The sequence below is a fragment of the Aquarana catesbeiana genome, linkage group LG01, assembly GCF_042186555.1.
Source record: "Aquarana catesbeiana isolate 2022-GZ linkage group LG01, ASM4218655v1, whole genome shotgun sequence".
Taxonomy (NCBI): Eukaryota; Metazoa; Chordata; class Amphibia; order Anura; family Ranidae; genus Aquarana; species Aquarana catesbeiana.
In genome coordinates, this window is record NC_133324.1 from 425,808,947 (window position 1) to 425,825,383 (window position 16,437).

Genomic DNA, 16,437 nt, shown 5'->3' on the forward strand with positions numbered 1-16,437 from the left:
GTACGTGCCATTTGTTGATCTTTTTCTGGCCTGTTGCAGTGTGGCCACTACTCTGAGTGAGCATCCCTTATCCAGCAGCCTTTCCCTTTCAACCTCCATGCCGTTAGGTGTAAGCGTTCTGGTGCCGGGTGCAGGAATCGACCCTGAGAGAGTAACTCCGGACTCAACGGGAGCGGAAGCGGCTCTTCTGTGTTCAATTGTAACATAGTCGCGAACCAAGGCCTCCTTGGCCAGAAGGGCAGTACTGCTATGACCGTGGATGTCGAGTTCCTCAGCCTGGCCAGAAATCTGGCTATTAGGGGAATTGGAGGAAAAATGTATCCCAGGTGGAATTCCCATGGGTGGTGAAGGCAATCGATCCCTGCTGCTGTCGGATAATTGTTCCTCGCTAAGAATTGAATACACTTGTTGTTCTCTGGGGTTGCTGCTAGATCTATGTCGGGCATCCCCCATTTGTGGGTGATGAGAGCAAAGGCTTGGGAACTGAGAGACCACTCGTTGTTCGATACAAACTTCCTGCTCAGGTCGTCCGCTAGTTGGTTTTGTATACCCGGAACATAAATCGCCTTCAGATCCGTCAGGTAGATCTGAGCCCACTCGAGTATGGGACGCACTTCCTCCATGAGCGTCTTGCTCCTGGTACCTCCTTGTCTGTGGATGTAATTTACCGCTACTGTATTGTCTATACGTAAGAGAACACTTTTCCCTTCTAGGTATGGTCCGAATGCTAGAATAGCCTGCCAGGCGGCTCTGAGTTCCAGGACATTGGAGACTATGCCGTGTGGGCGGAAAGACCAACGTCCCTGTGCTCCGTGATGTTGGTAGTGTGCTCCCCATCCTTGAAGACTGGCATCCGTCGTGACCACTTCTGGTAGTGGAGGAACTATGGGACGACAGCATGATAGGTTGCTGACCCGTGTCCACCACCATGCCGATCTCTTTACTGCTTGGCTGATGATTATTCTCTGCTTCATTGAGGACCCGTCCCATTGAGACAGGAATGCGTTTTGAAAGACCCTTGAGTTCCACTGGGACCACTGGATCATTAGGAAGGTCGAGGACATGGAGCCCAGGATGCTCAGACACATTCTGGCAGGAAGATGTTCTGCCGCCAAAAGGTTCTTTATTTTGTGAATCAATGGGCCTATCTTCTCTTGAGGCAATCCGACCGTATTGGAACTGGTGTCCAATTCTGCGCCTAAGAAGACCATTCTTTGCGTTGGAACCAGACTGCTCTTTCCCCAATTTATTACCCAACCGAACTGTTGAAGTGTAGAAATTAGAACTGCTCGATGTTGGAGGGCAACTTGTTGGCTGTCGGCCAGGAGGATGATGTCGTCGAGATAGTGCAATACCCTTAGACCTTTTTCTCTTAGGAGAGCTATGATCGGGAGTAAGACCTTTGTAAAGGTCCTGGGAGCCGTCGATATGCCAAATGGAAGGCTTTGGAACTGGAAATGCTGATGACCTATTGCAAAGCGTAGGTATTTCTGAAAGGTTTGGTGCACCGGAATATGTAGATAGGCGTCGGACAAATCGACCGAGAGCATCCAGTCCTTTGTCCCTATTGCTAGTAATATGGACTGGAGGCTCTCCATTTTGAAGGATTCGACTGAAATTGTTTCGTTTAGGTCTTTCAAGTCTAGCACTGGCCTCAAATCTCCCGTCTTTTTTGCTACTAAAAAAAGCGGAGAGTAGAATCCTAAACCTCTCTGTTCCTGAGGAACCTCTATGATTGCTTGTTTCTGCGATAGTTCTTGAATATAACTGGTCAGAATCTTTCGTTTTGGTAGAGAAGATGGTGTTCTGGTCAGTCTGAAGTGGTCTTTTGGAGGTTTGTGTTTGAATGACCATCTGTGACCCTCCTGGATGGTGAAAATCGCCCAGGCATCTCCTATTTGATTTTCCCAAGTCTGAGTAAACCGCCTCAACCTCGCTCCTACTATCGCGGGCTGGGCGTGCACGCCATCAAAATGACTTCTGCTGCTCTCCTGAATTGGGGACTTTAGGTTTTTGCACCCTGACAAAGGACGAGTGGGGATTTCGCCAATTTCGCTTGAATTCCCTTCCTGGTTTGTAAGATCTTGCCTCTCGGTATCTTTCTGGCAACTGGCGTCTAAACGGTGAATTTCTTTGTTTGGGCCTTCTATCGGAAGGGATGAGGCCAGACTTTCCTCCAGTAACTTTTGAAATCGCTGTGTCTAGTTTAGGGCCGAATAAGTTGGTGCCGTCGTAGGGAATCCTACACCAGGTCGACTTAGAAGTCGCATCTGCGACCCATGGTTTTAACCAGAGTGCTCTCCTTGACATTACTGAAGCCAACATCGCCCTTGCTGAAGATCTTATGATATCCACGGCCGCTTCAGCCACGAAGTCTCCTGCTAGGCTAAGTTCTTGCATAGCTGATATGATTTTTTCCTGATCCGCTGCCTCTAGCAACAATTTCTCAATGTTGGCTGCCCAAAAGGTAATCGCTCTGCCGACCGCTGCCAGAGTGATCGCTGGTCTGCATGCTCCTCCTGCTGCTGAATAGGCTTTCTTAAGATCGAGGTCTATTTTACGATCCATTACATCCCTAAAGGTAACGGCATCCTCGATCGGGAGAGTTACATGTCGCGCCAAACGCATTAGTGAGGAATCTACTACAGGAGCTGAAATTAGAGGGTTCACCATTGGTTCCCTTAATGGGTAGAGTTTTGCTATCCTGTTGTTCAGACTGGTTTTTTTATCTGGTTTCTGCCACTCATCCTTTATTAGCTCTTCTAGCTCTTCAATAAAAGGAAAGGTTTCAGGGTCTTTTTTCAGGTTAGGAAAATACTTTCTTAATTTGCGTGGTGCCTCTTTCTCCTCTTCCCAACCGATTGCCTCTTTTACAGATTTTGCGAAGGGGTCTATAAGCGCAAAATCAAACGAAGTGGGTATTAGAATTTCTTCCTCTTCTGGGGAGTCTTCCTGAAGAGTATGGGAGGCTGATGGGGAGAGATCTTGCGGCGTATAAGAGGTTGAGGCCATTGAAGCCTGTCTGATGGATTCGTGGGCTGCCACTTGCATGATAGACTCTTTCACAGATTCTTTTATTATATTGGATGCTTCCCTTGCATCCGCTTCTTTTTCACGGGTTGCTTCATCCAAACAGACTTGGCAGACTAGCTTAGCGGGTAGTGCTACTGCTCCGCAAACCCAGCAGGCGTTTGCCGCAGGATGGGTGCGATGGTCATCGCGAGCTTGGCGGGATGAAGTCTCATCTCTATGGTGGTGGGATGAGGTTCTTGACCGACTCCGTCTGGACTGAGAATGTTTTGAAGGTGATCGGTCCTTGCGTTTGGAGTGCGTTGATCTTGATGATCTGCCAGAGCTATCAAATAATATAGCATTAGTGGCAAGGCTCTCTTTTACTCCTCTTCACTACTTACCTAATGTCTGTCCCCCCTTACCTTGTAGCCCGTGGATGGTCTGCTGGAGCAGCGGCCTCCATAAAAAGGAGATAGAGTGTATTCTGAAAGGAAAAAAGTTTGTATGTGTGTTTGTTTTTTTTTTTTTTTAAAAAGGCAGGAGGTGCCCAGAGAATAGAAATGCAGAGTTTTAGCAGAGAGGATGAGAGTTCCAGACTTACCAGTGTCAGGGATCAGAAAAATAAACACAAGGCAGCACTGTGGTGATGTTCTGGGGCTCACAGAGGCAAAATGACAGATTTCTTTCGTTTTTAAATATACCGCCGTCGCGGTGGCTCAGACGTCACGACCGCGCATGCGCAGTGGCCATTTGCGGTGTCCGGCGCCATCTTGGAATCTGGCGTGCCCTAACGCCGCCTATGTCAGATCCTGTGCGCCCTGGAGCCCGTGCTATGCATAGCTATGCATAGTAGGAAGACGCTGTGGGACTACAGCGCCCAGCACACCTGGAGCCCCCCTTACACAGATGTGTATAAAGAAATACAGCATGTCAGGAGAGGGCAGAGAAGGAAAGAAAGCTAGTACCTGGAGGCCGCTGCAGATGTCACCAAAAACCTCTTTAAGGTTTGTAAGGCACAGGTGGATTGTTTTGTTTCTAACCCCTGAGACCACCAGAGTGGGGTTCCCTTGCATAAAGCTCTTTTAGAGACTGTACAGCAGGGCTTCCAACTAGGAGAGGCTTGAACCTAGCTGGGGCGAAGCGGTAAGGGGTTCTTCAGCTTTTACCGGTCCAACCATCTAGGTGAGGAAAAAAAGGAGAATGCAGCGGTGGGCTCCTCTTCAAAACTTATAGCTAACCAGTCCTATCAGGTTGTGGAGGCGGAGTCACAACCCATTGTGTGTGCTGCCATGGGATGCGTCAGGAAATGTGGATTTCCCTCCTGATCTCATGCCTAATGTCAACATGTGCTAGCTCCCATCATGGGGGATCAATGGACATGTTTCGGGGGTGCAACCCCTTCCACTCATCTACTTTATTTGCGAGGAAGGAGTTGCACCCCCAAAACATGTACCTTGATATCCCGTGATGGAAGATAGAACATGTTGACACACTGTGTGCATCTTCAAAATTTGGCTTTCCAAATTTTGGAGAAAAGTTAGAAAAATAGAAAGAGTTAAAAATGTGATGATAAATGTTGGTGTGTTTTCGATTCTGCCTAAAACATCAATAATGTTTTTGAGTCTTTTTTCAACATAATTGATGTCTTCCTTGATCTTCTGTAAATCCCGATTGCACACCATGATCTCCCTGATGAGGAGGTGTGCACTTGCACTTGTGAAATGTGTTTCTTCTTCCACAACATCCACATCACCTAAAAATAAAAAACACACCATGTATTAAAAAATGCAGGCATACATCTATTACCTGAAGCTGTGGTCTCAGACACTTACCTGTTGTGGTCACTATTTAACTGTTTTGCTCACTTCATAAACCTCTCTTTCCTCCACATCCTGAGGTTGTTATTTTGGATTTCCCCTTCTTTAGGAGGTTGGGGGTCCCTGGTGATCTCAGACATCCCGAGTCTTTTCTCCCCTATGTGAATAAAATAAAGGTATACTTAGCACACAGATATTTGAGGCAAGAAATAAGAATATATGGAAGTGTCGTACAATTTTCTGTTTTGGCAGAGTTCAAAGCTGAAGACATGATTTTTTTCCCTTTACAAAGCTGGAATACTTAGCTTTTTTGTTAAAGTATCACACATGGAGAGACCCCTAGTATCCACTGGAGAACCTGTGTGGGACACCCTAAAAAGGATGTTCTGGTGTCCCACACTAGTGCTCACAGATGTGTAAACAGCTGCTGAGTGTCCTCTCCTTACACTGAATCAAGTTTTCATTTCATTCTAGTTACAAACCCATCTAGACAACAATGTACTAAACTTCTTTTAAGACAAATAGGCATGACCAAATGTAGTTAACCTGCAGATGCAAAAAGCATTGTATTAGTGGGCGAATGAACGATGTTTACTATGAACGATTACCGTGCCCATGAACATGAAACTTGCTATTTTAAACTGTACAACAGTAAAGAAAAGCACATGTAGCAGCACGAACGTAATAAGAATAGGAACACACAACAAAATACTTACTTTTTGCAGGACTCTCTTGATTCTTCTGTACTGATCCTGCTCCCTCAATTTGAGGTCTGACCATCATTTCCTCAGTTGATCCTTGGATCGTCGTTCCCCAAAATTCTTCTGCATACTTTTCACAACTTTAGTCCCGATCTTGGCCTTTCTCACACGTGGGTTTGGGTAAGGTCCATGCTTCCCATCATAGTCGGCCCTCTTGAAGATGTCCACCTTCTCCACCATCTCTATAAAGGTCATGTTTGAGGCCTTAAATATTCCCCAGGATCAGGACGTTTGTGGCTCTCAGGCACCTGCTCTGTCTCCGCCATGTGCTCTCCCACTGCGCCGAAAGACAAGGGGCGGGGAATAGACTAGAAAGAACGTCTGGGGCAGGTGAAGTTTCACGCATGCGCAGTGTATATAAAGCATAACACGCATGCGACGTACATGTGATCTGTGAGAGGAGGAAGATGTATCGAAGCGCCGATCGTTTGAACAAAGGTACAATTTTAACTTGGTGCATCAGGGGCCTATACTGCTTATAGATTGAGGCCTATATTGGGACAAGATTAGGAGATTTTAGCCTGACATTATGGTTTGTCTTGTGTTTTGTCTTGCAGATAAAATGGATCTATTGAATGATCAGGACTTTATCCCCATATTCATTGATATGTACAGGGAGCTGCCCTGTCTGTGGCAGGTAAACCACCCCTTTTATAACTATCCAAAAAAGAGGAATGCAGCACTGGATCAATTGCTGGAATTTGTGAAGCCGGTGATCCCCACGGCAGACATCCCCTATTTGAAGGGCCCTAATTGGTGGCATAAGGAGCACTTATATTAGGGAGCGCGAGAAGGTCCAGGATTCCCAGAGATCAGGAGCTGCAGCAGATGACATTTATGTACCCAGGCTGTGGTACTATGACAGACTGCATTTTCTGGCAGGCCAGCCTGAACCCAGGCCATCACTCTCCAACTTTCCTTCAAGGCTTCCTTCCACCTCAGCTGAGGCTTCTGACGTACAACCTGGGCCTTCCAGCCAGGACGATGTGGAGGAGCCCAGCTTGAGCTAGGTATAGCATTGTTCAAGATATTTCTTGTCAAATAATTAATGATGTTAACTAGATGTTATTATTGATCATTAATTTCTGATTTTACATATCAATAGACAGTAGTGGCCACAAATGATTGGGACAAGAATGTAAAATGCTGGGGTCAGAATGATAGTCTTTTCTATTTATTAACATTCAATTTGCAACAGTCACAAGCTGAAAATTGTGTGTGATTAATGAACTTAAAACTAAAACTATGTCCACTTTTCATACACAGGAAAGCCTCAGCCAGGAGGAGGGCATGGAAAGTGGCAGCCAGGAGGTGGCCAGGCCCAGCAGCCTGCCCGAAACCCAGGTCCCTCCCCTCCGCCTTCCACAAAAAAGTGCCAGGAAGAGGAGTAACCTGGAGCAGCACTTGGCCTATTTCTGAAGGCTACTGCGGCCCTCAGAAACCCCCCAGTCTTTAAGAGGACTATGCCTACATGGCAGCCTGCAAAATGCTGGAAATGGAGGAGGGCAAACGCTTCTTATGTGAGGCAGTTATGTTACAAGCCCTAAATAAGGGGTTCAGGGGCAAACTCACAAGCCAAAGCCACGTTTGTGAGTTCAACCATGGTCCTCCTCCTCCACCTCCTGCCACAACTACAACACCAGAGCCACAGCCTGGAAGGAAGACAAGAGAGTGATGGACTGTGTTCAGTCTGGTTTGACAAAAGACGCAGGCTGTTGTAAGACCACAGCCTGGGGACATATATGTCATCTGCTGCTGTTCCTTGTAGTCCTGGACCAGATTGTGCTCACTATTATAAGGACTCCTCGGGCCATCAATTTTGACTGTAAAATAATTGATGTGTGCTCTGGGGTTCAAAGGCTTCACAAATTTCACCAGTTTATCCAGTGTTGTCTTCCTCTTTAATTTGTTATGACCCAGAATAAATGGCTATTTCTTTTTCACAAATACTTGCCTATGTGTTTTACTTCAAAAAGGACAGTTTGTTTGTGAGTAGGCAGGTACATTTTAAAAGTACAATGTCAAATTAACAAGGGACACCAACACCAACCTCCTTAAGGTTAAAAAGATAATAATGGTGTTGTGGTAACTTGACACACAAAACTAAACCAATATTATGGAGTGCACTAGAAAAAAAAAAAAAAAACAAGGAGATCTTGATAAAAAAAACCACTATAAACCAAAATTAAGTACATTATTATGGAGATCTGATGAAAACCAAAAAATAAAATATTCAGGAGATCACGAGAAATAATAAAGAATTAAAATTTTCAGAACTCTGTGTGAATATGAGCAGCAAAACAACTTCATTATTCTAGCATTCTAAAGAAGAAGAGAATGCGCTGCATTAAAAGATTAAAACAATTCCAGCGTGACGAATGTGCTATCTCCATTATGAATGCTAGTTTTACCAGCCCGAGCGCTTCTGTCTCGTACTTTATTCTGAGCATGCGTGAAAATTTGTACGTCGGAATTGTGTACACACAATCGGAATTTTTGAGGACGGATTTTGTTGTCGGAAAATTTGAGATCCAGATCTCAAATATTGTTTGTCAGAAATTCCGATGGAAAATGTCTGATGGAGCCTACACACGGTCGGAATTTCCGACAAAAAGCTCCCATCGAACATTTTCCGTCGGAAAATCCGACTGTGTGTACAGGGCATAACAGTGCATATTTTTTAGCATTGATTACTGTAATGTCACTGGTTCCCAAAAAAGTGTAAAAAATGTCAGTTAAGTGTCTGATCTGTTTACTGCAATGTCGCAGTCCTGCTAAAAATCACTGATCTCTACCATTACTAGTAAAAACAAAATAATAATAAAAATGCCATAAATCTATTCCCTATTTTGTAGACGCTATAACTTTGGCGAAAACCAATCAATATACGCTTATTGTGATATTTTTTACCAAAGATATGTAGAAGAATATATATTGGCCTAAACTGAGGAAGAATTTTTTTGGGGGGGATATTTATTATAGTAAAAAGTAAAAAATATTGCTTTTTTTTCAAAATTGTCGATCTTCTTTTGTTTATAGCACAAAAATACAAACCACAGGTGATTAAATATCACCAAAAGAAAGCTCTATTTGTTAGAAAAAAAGGACATCAATTTTGTTTGGGTACAGAGGTGCACAACCGAGCAATTGTCAGTTAAAGCTACGCAGTGCCGTATTGCAAAAAATGGCCTGGTAATTAGGGGTAACTCCTTTTGGTCCTTAAGTGGTTAAAGTGCACCAAACACCAAACACCACTTTCCATTGATCAAAGTGCATCCACGTACATATTTACACATCTTTCTTACATTTTTTTAATAAGCACCCCCACTCCCCCACATCATGTCTGGGAGGACAGCAAGGAGAGGCAGACATTTCCATGGCACTGTAAGGGGACCAGCAGTGTATGTGTCCACAGGCAAAGGTGGACATGGTCAGTCCTCAGGCAGAGCATCATTTCCTCCATTTAGTGATGTTGCCCATGCTTTCCAGCCACAGCATGAAGAGGAGGTGGCGGACTGGGTTAGTAAACAGTCCTCATCCTCCGTCACCCAAGCAGAGACTAGTGCACAGTCCCCTGCAGCTGCCAGAGTGGCAAAACCTGCCTCCTTATCCACAGCTATTCCTGCCATAGCCCCAGAATCAGGCATGGAGGAGGTGGAGTTATTTGAACACAGCGTTAGCCACTTGCTCCTTGACTATGCACAGCCATTACTTGATTCAGATGTTGGTTCTGAGGTTGAGGAAGGCAAAAATTTGAGCCTACACAGAGGGGAGAACACTGGTACACAAATTGGCATTCATGTTCCCCCAGCCGCAGCATATTGCCAAGTTGTCTTCAGTGGTAATGAGAATGGAGAAGATGATAATGATGAGGTCACTGACTCAACTTGGGTGCCAGATAGAGCAGAGGAGGAAAGTGAGGGTAAGGTACAACCCCAATGAGGCAGCCATCATGGAAGAGTAGAGAGCAACCACCCTATTCCATCACATTGTGGAGCTGTTATCTCCCGACCCACTTCCCACAGCTCAGCTGTCTGGGCCTTTTTAAGTACATGTGCAGCCGATCACACTGTTGCTATTTTCAAACTTTGTCTCAAGCACATCAGGCGTGGAAAAAACACCAACCATTTGGGTACCACATGCATGACAAAACATTTCACCTCCCATCACTCAGCCCATTGTCAGGAGCACCTAAAAGCCACACAAAAGGGGCACAAATCTGTCCCTCCTCTTTACTCACCTCAGTCTGTCTCTGCTATACCTCATGACCTCTCAGCAGCCTCCACTGACAGGGATGATAGTATAGCGCAGGGTGTCCCAGGTTCTTTGCAGCACATTTGCCAGCAGCACACCACCAGCTGTAGACAATAGCCATCCAATTTCTCTGTGGCAGCGGAAAAAAAAAAATACAGCCCTGCCACCCACATTGAAGAGATGAAAATAACCCAGCGCATGACAGTGCTGGATCTGCACAGTCAATAAGGAATTGTTGTATTAGTCCTTGTTGTAGGTATTGTTGTCCATAACAACTGTGGAATAATTAAATAAAATAAAAGTTCAGGTGCCAGCCATGCTAGAGAGTATCCAAAAACTCAGAAGAGTAAGAATTTGGGAAGGAGGAAAAGAAGGGAGGAGCACCAAAGAGTAGTATTATAAAGATTCAGTTTGATGCACAAAGTAATACACTTACAGGATTGAAGAAAACATAAGCATGTCTGTAATAGAACGTCCTCCTCAAGTGGTGCCTGCTGTCTGGTATCTCCCAGCTTCCAGATTATGTTGGAAGGCAGAGCAATGCTGAGCCAAAAAACAGGAAGTGCATGGAATCCAAAGGCTTCCTGGCGTGGACCGCACAGAGGGATATGATGTCCTGGCCTCAATGGAAGGAAGGGGGACTGGAAACTAGGCTACACGCTCAGAGTACACAACTCATTCTACTGGCCTGACACATTACAAGCAATTACAGCTTAAATAGATACTCAAGACCTGGCCGTAGCCATGGGACTAAAAGGATATATGAAAAACATATCAAAGTATGAAGTAAACATTAAATTAAAAACAATAATTATGAATATAGAGAAATGCCGGCATATGTGTAGAATAATATTGTGTAAAATCATTATGAAAAAAAAAGCATTAATAAAAATTTAAATAAAAAATTCCTTGGAGAATAATATACTGTACATGTCTATATATTACAGGGCATACTGAGGAAAAAATGGGGGGGGGGGGTAAGGGGAAGGGGAAAAGGTGGGGGGGTGAAAAGGGGGTAGGAGAGAAAAGGAAAGAAAGGGTGGGACAAACAAATTATATGTAAATGTTATAAATATGAAGTCATATATGAATGAATGATATCTGAAAAAATTGATTAAAAAAATTTTAACAAAAGAGGGGGGCATGGATATGCATAAACACCTTATACTGTATGTGATTAATTACTTACTATTTCAGGACCACCACCCCCAAGTTTGATTTATAGAACTATACGATGTCCGGGATATAGTGGGGCAAAAAAGTATTTAGTCAGCCACCAACTGTGCAAGTTCTCCCACTTTAAAAGATGAGAGAGGCCTGTAATTGTCATCATAGGTATACCTCAACTATGAGAGACAAAATGTGGAAACAAATCCAGACAATCACATTGTTTGATTTTTGAAAGAATTTATTTGCAAATTATGGTGGAAAATAAGTATTTGGTCACCTACAAACAAGATTTCTTCTTCTTTAAGAGGCTCCTCTGTCCTCCACTCATTACCTGTATTAATGGCACCTGTTTGAACCTGCTATCAGTATAAAAGACACCTGTCCACAACCTCAAACAGTCACACTCCAAACTCCAGTATGGTGAAGACCAAAGAGCTGTTGAAGGACACCAGAAACAAAATTGTAGACCTGCACCAGGCTGGGAAGCCTGAATCTGCAATAGGCAAGTAGTTTGGTGTGAAGAAATCAACTGTGGGAGCAATAATTAGAAAATGGAAGACATACAAGACCACTGATAATCTCCCTCAATCTGGGGCTCCGCGCAAGATCTCACCCCGTGGGGTCAAAATGATCACAAGAATGGTGAGCAAAAATCCCAGACCCACACGGGGAGACCTAGTGAATGACCTGCAGAGAGCTGCGTCCAACGTAACAAAGGCTTGCCAAAGTGCCAGACGTGTCCCCCTGCTTAAGCCATTATATGTCTGGGCCCATCTGAGGTTTGCTAGAGAGCATTTGGATGATCCGGAAGAGGATTGGGAGAATGTCATATGGTCAGATGAAACCAAAGTAGAACTGTTTGGTAGAAACACAACTCGTCGTGTTTGGAGGAGAGAATGCTGAGTTGCAACCAAAGAACACCATACCTACTGTGAAGCATGGGGGTGGCAACATCATGCTTTAGGGCTGTTTCTCTGCAAAGGGAACGGGACAACTGATCCGTGTACATGAAAGAATGAATGAGGGCATGTATAGTGAGATTTTGAGTGCAAACCTCCTCCCATCAGCAAGGGCATTGCAGATTAAACATGGCTGGGCCTTTCAGCATGATAATGATCCCAAACACACTGCCCGGGCAGCAAAGGAGTGGCTTCACAAGAAGCATTTCAAGGTCCTGGAGTAGCCTAGCCAGTCTCCAGCTTTCAACCCCATAGAAAACCTTTGGAGCGAGTTGAAAGTCTGTTTTGATCAGCGACAGCCCCAAAACATCACTGCTCTAGAGGAGATCTGCGTGGAGGAATGGGCCAACATACCAGCAACAGTGTGTGACAACCTTGTGAAGACTTACAGAAAACATTTGACCTCTGTCATTGCCAACAAAGGATATATAACAAAGTATTGAGATGAACTTTTGATATTGACAAAATACATATTTTCCACCATAATTTGCAAATAAATTCTTTCCAAATCACACAATGTGATTGTCTGGATTTGTTTCCTCATTTTGTCTCTCATAGTTGAGGTATACCTATGATGACAATTACAGGCCTCTCTCATCTTTATAAGTGGGAGAACTTGCACAATTGGTGGCTGACTAAATACTTTTTTGCCCCACTGTATGTGTGACCATAAGGGTCCACTGTAAGGGATGATGAAAGATATGGTATGAGAAAAAAGACACTAGAAAACATTAAAAATATGTCAGGTCACCTGAGTCCAGGTGACAGATGCACTCCGTTGGGGTCAGGAGTGCACCACTAAGATAGTGGACCCTAAGGCTGACTGCTGCGGATGGAACTCGGGGTGGTTCAGGAAGGCAGGTCCCCTGGAGCACCAACATGGATCCCACAGGTAGTTAGAGCATAGATTCCCCAGGGTACGGAGTCTAAGAGCCAGCAGGTTTTCACCAGAGCCTCTAGTGGTGAGGATGGACTGGGCTGCAACTGGCTCCAGGTCGCGGCCCCCAGGGTCTCCCAGCTCACGCTCACGGTAGGCTACAGAAGGATAGAGAGGAAACAGCAGCCCAGGACAGCAAGGGATAGTAAGGAGGTAGCCAAATGTCGAGACAACTAGCAGACAAGGATAACAGAAAACACGCCAAAGGTCAGGGTCACAGGCAAACAGGGATAGTCAAGAATGCGCCAAAGGTCAGGGTCACAAGCAGACAGGGATAGTCGGGAAAACGCCAAGATCGGTAACAGAGACAAACTTAGAGCACATGGCAAACAGGAAGCCAAACACACAATATTGCACAGCAAGGCAGGCTTGGAGAATACGGTGTTAAATAGTGGTTCCTGTTGAGGCTAGGATGGAGCCACACTGAGGGAAGATTACTTAAGCATGCAGCTATGAGAGTGCAAGCCTCAAGGCTGATACACAGACCAGGTAAGAGACAGACAGGTCATGAATGTATTACTGCAAGGTCATGACAAAATACAAATGCACTATAATAATTATAATATGATTTGAATTTCAATCACCTCATTTAACCCCACTGGCGTGAGATTATTGAGGGCATATATCCAGAAAGTTTCTTGTTGGCATAATTGTTTAAAGCATTCTACTTCAGGTAAACTGTTGGGAATTGCCTCGATCACCCATACTTTGAGGCCAACTGTGGATTGTTGGTGTTTGACCAAGAAATGTTTGGGACTCTGTGTATATCACAACCTTCTTCAATAAAATGTCTGTGCTCGCCAATGCATTTTCAGAGGGTACGGATAGTCCTCCCTGCAAATAGTAGACCACATGGACAAGATAAACAATAAACCACATACTCACTAGAGCAATTGTTTAATTATTTTATCGCATATGTCTTGCCTTTGGGTGTAAAACATTTTTGGCCATTCTCCACAAACTGACAGGTCAAAAAATGTTTTTTTCAGCACTGGAATATGCCCACCAGAGGTATCAAGGTAATATATAATGGGTTGTGATTGTTTCTTCTTACTTGGTGCAATTTTCCCGTTGATGTTTTTGGCCTTACGATAACTGACTTTTGGTGTCCTTTAATAGAGGATTCTCTAATATGGATCAATGTTTGGACAAAATGCTCCCCATATTTTTATATTTTGTGTGAAACTGGGTGGTGAAACGCTTGGGTTGTGGTTGATTATTACTGGCTTTGTTCAGAGAGGGGGGAGGATTTTTGTATTGTTCGAAGGCATTGGACACTAAAGAGGATGGATATACTATTTGTTGTTCAGGAGCTCACCCTTTCTATGAAAGTCAATATCCCTAGTACAGTTATTTCGGATTCTATGGAATTTTTTTTTTTAGATATTATTGATGCATTTTGGGTGGTGACAGCTTTTGTAGTGAAGAAAGGAGTTGCCAGCCATGGGTTTTACATAATTAAGGGCATGTATGGTTGTGCCATCATGCCAAAGCTCTAGGAAGGCTAGTTTTTCTGGATCAGTGACATGGGTGAATGAGATTCCTAACAAGATGGTGTTGCAATGTAATAAAAACTGTTCCACATTATCTATAGAGCATTCCCAAATGATTATTATTGTCAATGCATGACCATAATATATGATTTGGGAGGCAAAGCGATTATTGTCAATGACATGCTGTAGTTCCCAGAGGACCATAGCTAAGTTGGCATAGCTGGGGGCAAAATTTGCCCCATTGCTGTGCCATTCAGTTGTAAATAGAATTCCCCATCAAATTCAAAGTAGCTGTGTTTCAAACAAAAGGAGGTGGCATCTAGTATAAACTGAGCCTGTCTAGGATTAGTCAGAGGGTCGCTAGCTAGGAAAAATTCCACAGCCCTGAGTCCTACTTCATGGGGTATTGATGTATATAGGGACAAGACATCTAAGGAAAGCCACCTATATGTAGGTTTCTATGTATATGACCGCAACATGTCAAGGAGATGTATATCGTCTCTGATGTATGAGGGTAAATTTTGAGCTAGAGGTTGAAAGAATTTATCAATGTACATAGGGAAACCACTCATGATGACACTCTCCATAGAGACAACTATGGGACGTCCAGGTGGATTTGTTAAGTCTTTATGGACTTTGGGCAGGTGATAGAAATACAGTGTTTTGTAGAAGCTCTTTTTTTAGAAAGGATGATTTTGTTTTGGAAATAATACCCTCTGAAAACTTTGAGGCAGTGAGGGACACGGCCTCCAGGGAAAAAATGGACAGTGGGTCTTTAGAAAGTTTTTTTATATGTGTTGGAATCTGATAACAGTCTCATTGCCTCTGAACGGTATGTATGTTTATCCTGGATCACTATTCCACCTCCTTTATCAGCAGATTTTATGATAATGTTTTTATTGTTGGCTATATCATCCAATGCCTTTCATTCAAAGGGAGTGAGGTTTGATGATGTGTGGGACTGGGATTGACACATTTTAATGAAATCTGAATATACTACTTGGTAAAAAGCCTGTACGTATGGTCCTTTTTTATACACAGGATTAAAATTTGACTTGGGCCTCATATTGTTGTACTGTATGGGTGGAGAGGTGGCGCAATGTTGGGACAACCATTCCAGATCATCATAATGACTTTCTAAGTATAGTTCTTCCAGATCATTGAGGATAGGAAGGTCAATATCCTACAAAGATGATTCTAGGGGGGATGGAGAACCAGCGCGTGCCTCAGGCAAAGACTCTGTGTTCAGTGATTTAATGTGGTAGAATCTTTTGATGGTAAGGTCACAAATAAATTTGTTGAGATCCTTGAAAAGCAAAAATGGATTGTGGTGAATGGTGGGAGCAAATGTTAAACCCTTGTTCAATAGGGAGATTTCATATGGAGACAAAGCATGGGAGATAGATTGAATATTTTTATAGTTTCTGTATTTTCTCTGGTATTGTTTCTACCTCTGCCCCCCTCCTCCTACCTCTTCTGTGTGTTTTCTTTTTGACACACTGGATGGGGGTCACAGTACTAAAAAATCAAGAATGACTGCAGCAGAAATATCACTTTGGGATGCAGTTGGGACAACACTGTTATGCAAAAGGGATGTTCCCACATCTACAGAGGTAATGGAGACTGTTGTAGGGAGGGAGACAGTATAAATAGAGAGTATCGCTGTTACTGTTATTGAAAATGGGGGACACTTATGGGCGTGTCATGATTGGTGTATTGCTCTATTACATACATGCTCATGTTTTCTTCAATCCTGTAAGTGTATTACTTTGTGTATTAAACTGAATCTTTATAATACTACACTTCGATGTGCCTCCCTTCTTTTTCTCCTTCCCTGCCACCCACATGCACAGCGTCTAAATGCAAGCTTGTCAAGCTGCTGGCTCTACAACTTTTGCCTTTCCGCCTGGTGGATTCTGCTCCCTTCCGTGAATTTGCAGAATGTGCTGTACCACAATAGCAGGCTCTCAGTAGCGCTTTCTTTTTACGTAAGGCCATTCCATCTCTCTACCCTCACGTGGAAGAGAATGTTGT